The sequence below is a fragment of the Cetorhinus maximus genome, chromosome 8 (assembly GCF_964194155.1).
Source record: "Cetorhinus maximus chromosome 8, sCetMax3.hap1.1, whole genome shotgun sequence".
NCBI classification, from domain to species: domain Eukaryota; kingdom Metazoa; phylum Chordata; class Chondrichthyes; order Lamniformes; family Cetorhinidae; genus Cetorhinus; species Cetorhinus maximus.
In genome coordinates, this window is record NC_135886.1 from 91,737,968 (window position 1) to 91,743,274 (window position 5,307).

At 40.4% G+C, this 5,307-nt stretch overlaps 1 pseudogene; it reads right to left on the reverse strand.

Moving 5' to 3' along the window:
- Nucleotides 1-3,658: 3,658 nt before the first annotated feature.
- Nucleotides 3,659-3,924, reverse strand: LOC144684128 (small nucleolar RNA SNORA53; annotated as a pseudogene).
- Between the last annotated feature and the right edge of the window lie 1,383 nt (nucleotides 3,925-5,307).

Sequence of the window (5,307 nt, forward strand, 5' to 3'; positions counted from 1 at the left end):
GGGTGTACCTGCACCACATGAACTGAAGTGGTTCAAGAAGGTGGCTCACCATCACCTTCTCAAGGGCAATAAGAGATGGGCAATAAACTCTGGCCTTGCAATAATGTTCACATCCCAAGAACAAATTTGAAAAAAACCTTTCAGAATATGCTTATTTTTCAATCTGGTCATCTGCTCCTTTGTCTGGGGTCAAGAGTTAGTAGTGCTATTCATTTTCCAGTTTATTATCTCTCAATCATTGGAATTTATAAAGAATTACTCTCCAGAAAATATATTGAATTGAAATGGATGGTCAACTCTCTTGAAAGGCTCCCATCCAGGGATTCAATAGATGGGACATCAATCACACAATTGGCACTATCCTTGTATGGGCCTGTCTTGGCATAGGCTTTAGTCTAGTGAGGCTCTGTTCTGCGAGCAGAGCATCACAAAATAACCCTTTCTATTCACTATAGTCTATATTAATACCCCTAGCAAATGATACCTTGCACAGAATGTCCCTGGATATTAGAAAGGGCAAAGAAAAAACTGAATAAGATTTACTTGTAAGCTCTGGCACTCTTTAACAATGGATTTTGTTTCAGAGCAATATGTGGGCACCTACTGGAAGTGTCTGGCTCAACAGAAATGGAAGTTTCCCCTACTTAGCTAAATGGATTTATTAGTTATGAGGAGGCAATTCTGGACTGGCAAACAGTCTGAATCAGAATGTCCAAGATGAACTATACTTTACATGACACTTCTCAAGCCTTGAAATAAGTCCACAGTCAAACAAGCCATCTTTGTAACCTATCTCATAAATATCATTCTGGATGGTCAAACTAAAGTTCATGTTTTGACAGCATTATTGCTTTTATGATTAACTGTCAATGTTAGATGTTTCAAGTTGCTTTTAACATCATTCCAAAGGGTCTATTAAGAACATGTAAAGTGGATATGTGTGGCATTAAAATGTGGATTGTACTGCAGTGAACAAGGATGTTAACAATTCTGTGCCGTTCAGTGGTAAGGTAACACTTTGCACCTTCATTCCAATTTACTAAGTTCATAATTTCTGTTTCCTATCTGTGTGAGCCACTGATCAGAATCAAACTACATTATATCGCAGAATGGAGGAAAAGTAATCAAAACATTAATCACCTCGGGCCATCTGTTAAGCAACTCCTATTGCTGGTTCAAAAATGTGCTAGGCACAAGCATAGTAACAGATTATCTGTGAATGATGAGGAACTAAGATCAGAAAAATAGAGATTTTAAAATTGGAGAGAAGGAAAGCATTTAAAAATTATTATTTTATGCTGAATGATGCAAAAGGAAATACATATAAAATAATTCATTTTGGCTGCTGTGTGAAATGGGCATTCATCTGTTTTGCTAAAAATGTTTTCTTGACACGCTAAGAAAACAGAAAAATTAAATGAACTACATAAGTACTATAGCATGAATGATATGTTCATGCTTGAAATACTTGTCATTTGAAATTAAATCTTCTGCTCCCTCCCCGCAAGCTTATTCTCTTGCTTTGGAGCCCAGAACCCCCATCAGGCACCCAAACCACACAAAGGTTCCCCATGTTCCCTCCCCCTCACCCCCACCCCAGGATCAGTCCCCTTACCCATGCTCCCAGCATCAATTTCAGCCTCCCTTCCTTGGTCTGGTGCTGTACTCCAGAGCGCTCCCCATGGACTGGAAGCCGCCTGTCAATCAGGCTGATTGTTGGGCTGGTTCCTAATAAAACTCCATAGCATGCAGGGAAACTTGAGTTTCTGTTGTTTTCCAGCCAAAACTTTGCTCGTCACCCACATAACCCACCTGTCAAGATGGGGGCCTGTATTTCTTAACCGCCTAACAAAAGATTGCTATAAGTTGCTATGAGTCAGGCTTCAACCTCCCTGAGAGCAAACTTATAAGGCAAGAAAAATGCTCTTGAGAGTTTGCCAGAATTTTCTGTAATGTATTGTAGAACGCACCTCAAAATCTCTCAACTTAATCTTTAAAACACCAGAAACTTTTTTAAGTACAAATGAAACAATTTACTTCAGTGCTTTTGCAGTCTGAACTTTTGGACTTGATTTCAGGCTAGGCCTTAGCAAAGTAAAAGAAAATGCATTTTAATGCTTTTTTTTTCAGTTTAAATGCATAGTGCTCTTCAAGTCACCTTGCAGTTGTTTCTTTTAGCTTTCCACCAGATCCTTTGTGCACAGTACAAGACTAAATATCTATATTTTGAAGAAGAATACAGCTTATGCTTGTCTAGATTGCACCAAACAGTAGAAATGTGCAATATTTTATCACCTAAAGATCATACTTCATGCTAGGTGCATGGGTGTATAAGTACCAGCAGCCCTTGAATAATTCATTAAGTTTCATGCTATCTCCTTCCCAGTTTCCTTCAGTATATTGCAGAGTGCATACCATCTCAGTCTCTAATATCTCAGATACTTTGGGCAGGATTTTTCCACGAGCTTAGAGACCCTGATTTCAGGACCAAATTGAAGTCCTGAGCCAGCACTTGCCTGGATCCAGACCAGGGGAGCTATTTACTCGGAGGTAGCCTCCTATTTGTCCACCTATGCACTCATTGTCCGTTTAAGGAAAGCAAGCAGGCTCCTGATGCTACCAACCCAATCAGAGGGCTGGCAGTTCCATAGCCTTGGCAGCCCCACCAAGAGGTTGACATGGCTGAGCAAGGTTGGGGATCAAAAGGGCACCTCAGCATGGAAGTGCCATCAGAGCTGTCAAAATGTATAGTTATATAATGGGAAGAGGAGGACTGCAGTAGGACCACCTGGTTGATAGAGAAACGCTTCCACTTGGATCATTGGGGCCACATGAACAGCCTTTCCTGTCCGCAGCTCCCTCTTTGAGAAATACAGACCCCACCCGACTTTCACAGGGAGCCCGCCTCACTAGTGGTGTCTGCACATGGCAGCAAAATGTCAATGGGCCCTCTAAATCACCTCTAACTGGGGTCTTAATTATTTAAATTGGATGCCCATCATCTTGGAGCAGGCAGTCCATTTGCATTCCTACCTACCCCTGAGAAACTTTCCCAGCAGCGGGAATGCATGGAGGAGCTGTCCCAATGCATGTCCTTGCTTTTTTACCAGCATCCCCGCCTCCAAGCGGGCCACTCCATAACCAGGAAACTTCTGCCCTTTTACAGTTTTGAATCCTTATCCCAAATAGAGGCTGATATACCCATAGTCCACTTTCATCTTCCTTTAGAAAAACTGAAATAGAAAAACCAACACTACACGCTTATCAAACAACTTCAGAACCCCAGGGACTGCCTCCACAGGAACCTATCCTGATCCCATAGAATGAATGGTGTCTCCAACTGTTACTTAAAATCAGTGAACATGACCTTGGGCAAGTTCACCGTGAAATATTTCTTATTCTTGTGGTCATAATGTACACTTACGGCTTCCAAAGACTGCCATTGTGTACATGTTCCTCGCAATATTGGTTTTGCCTCGACAGTCCTGCCATATTAATGATTCAATAAGCTACTAATTCTTACTTCACCTTTACCTGCAGGATCATTGAAACTCCCATTCCCTACTGAATTCCCACTCAAAGTCAAACTTTCATGCTCTTGTTCCAGCTGCAAAATAACATTTCATTGCAGTATTTAAACCAGATGGATTTTGATAAATGTGCCCACACAGCAGCAAAGCCCTGATGGCAGCAACAGTCTGGAGTAACAGGTTGTTCACATCAGAATGGAGGGGCTACCGTGCAGGTATATTACTTTAACATGCTAATGACTCAAGCACCTTTGACTCTACAACCACAAGTTGATGAATGTCGCCTGATGAATGCCAAATGACTGTTGTTCCAATCTACTGTAATTCACATAATCTAACAATTTAATTTTTGAGCACAAAGTTCCACTTTTCTGTGTTGTTTAGATAGCTTGATTCAAATTGTAATAATTCAATTTTAGCACAAAGAACAACTTCCAATTATTAGAACATTCCAATTCATCCTTTATTTCTGATTTAATGCTTTGCAAAACATCCAAACTCCTGAATGCCACTCACACAGTTTAGTGAGCTGAAACTATAGAAGGGATAAGTAGCAGTCTGTCACCAAATACTAGTTTCAGCATTTACAGGTTTAAACCTGTTGCTTTTTCAATTTTGCATCTCAACGACCCATACATTGGTGAAGAAAAGTTATTCAACATGCATCACTGAATTCCAAGTTGAAAACAAATCCTTCATGTGTGGAGGGGGCTGTGGCAGAGTGAATTTCCACAGAGATTTCCTATTTGCTGTAATTTTTGACCATTTCTCCCACATATGCTGGCTGACCTGTTGATTATTTCTTGCACTTTCTGTTTTTGTTTCAAATTTCAAGCACTTGTTTTTCTTTTAAAAATCCCTTCAATTTGTTGCTCAGCATTTGCCTTTGATCTCAGGTAAATAATTCTAACTAGTTTATAATAACCAAACTTCTTTTCCTGGTCTGCACGATGCAACTATTTGCTACCTTACCCAGATGAGCAGTCAGGGCAGTGGTATATATTTGATTTTTAAACAATATTTTAATAAAAATAATGCGCTAGACTTTCCAATGCAGATGCAGTTGCAGTTTACTTCTGAATTGTTTGAAATGTGTGCACTGTTAAGTCTAAGTTTGCATACAATTTTCGATAGTCAGCTCATTATTATAAATATGCATGGCTCTTGGTACAGATTTGGATATGTGCAAGGAATACATACCAGTGTCAGGAACATAAAATGCATGTTGGTGAAATTTAAAGGGATGCAGACTCTTAAAGGCAAGTGACAGAATAGGTGAACATAAATGCTTGCAGCTTATTGAACATTCCAACCTGTCAGCAACACTCTTCAATGCTGAAGGAGAAAAAGGCAAAGAACTGACAGGCAAAAGTGAAGGGAAAAGAAACCTAAAATGCAGGAATAAGTCAGGAAGGAAATGAAAAAGTCGTTCAGTTCCCACATTCCCTTTAAAGTCAAGGCTGCTGTGTCAGATAGTCGCATAAGTGTTGCTTTGTTGGGAACTCCATGGAACTATCCCCATAGGCAGGGCCAGGGTGAGAAATCATGGGCCCCAGTGCTTCTCCTGTTTCTGGGCACCTTATTCCTCTCCCGTCACGCCCCCTCTGCCCCCGGCTTGAACTCACCCCCTCAGTTATGTATGATATTTTTCCCCTTTCAAGATTCACCAATCAATTCACCAAACAATCACAGAAAGGCCCTAGTAAAATGATGATGCCCATTTTTGGCATCAGGTTATAAATATCATCCGATATACATGCAGCTTGGATCATTAATA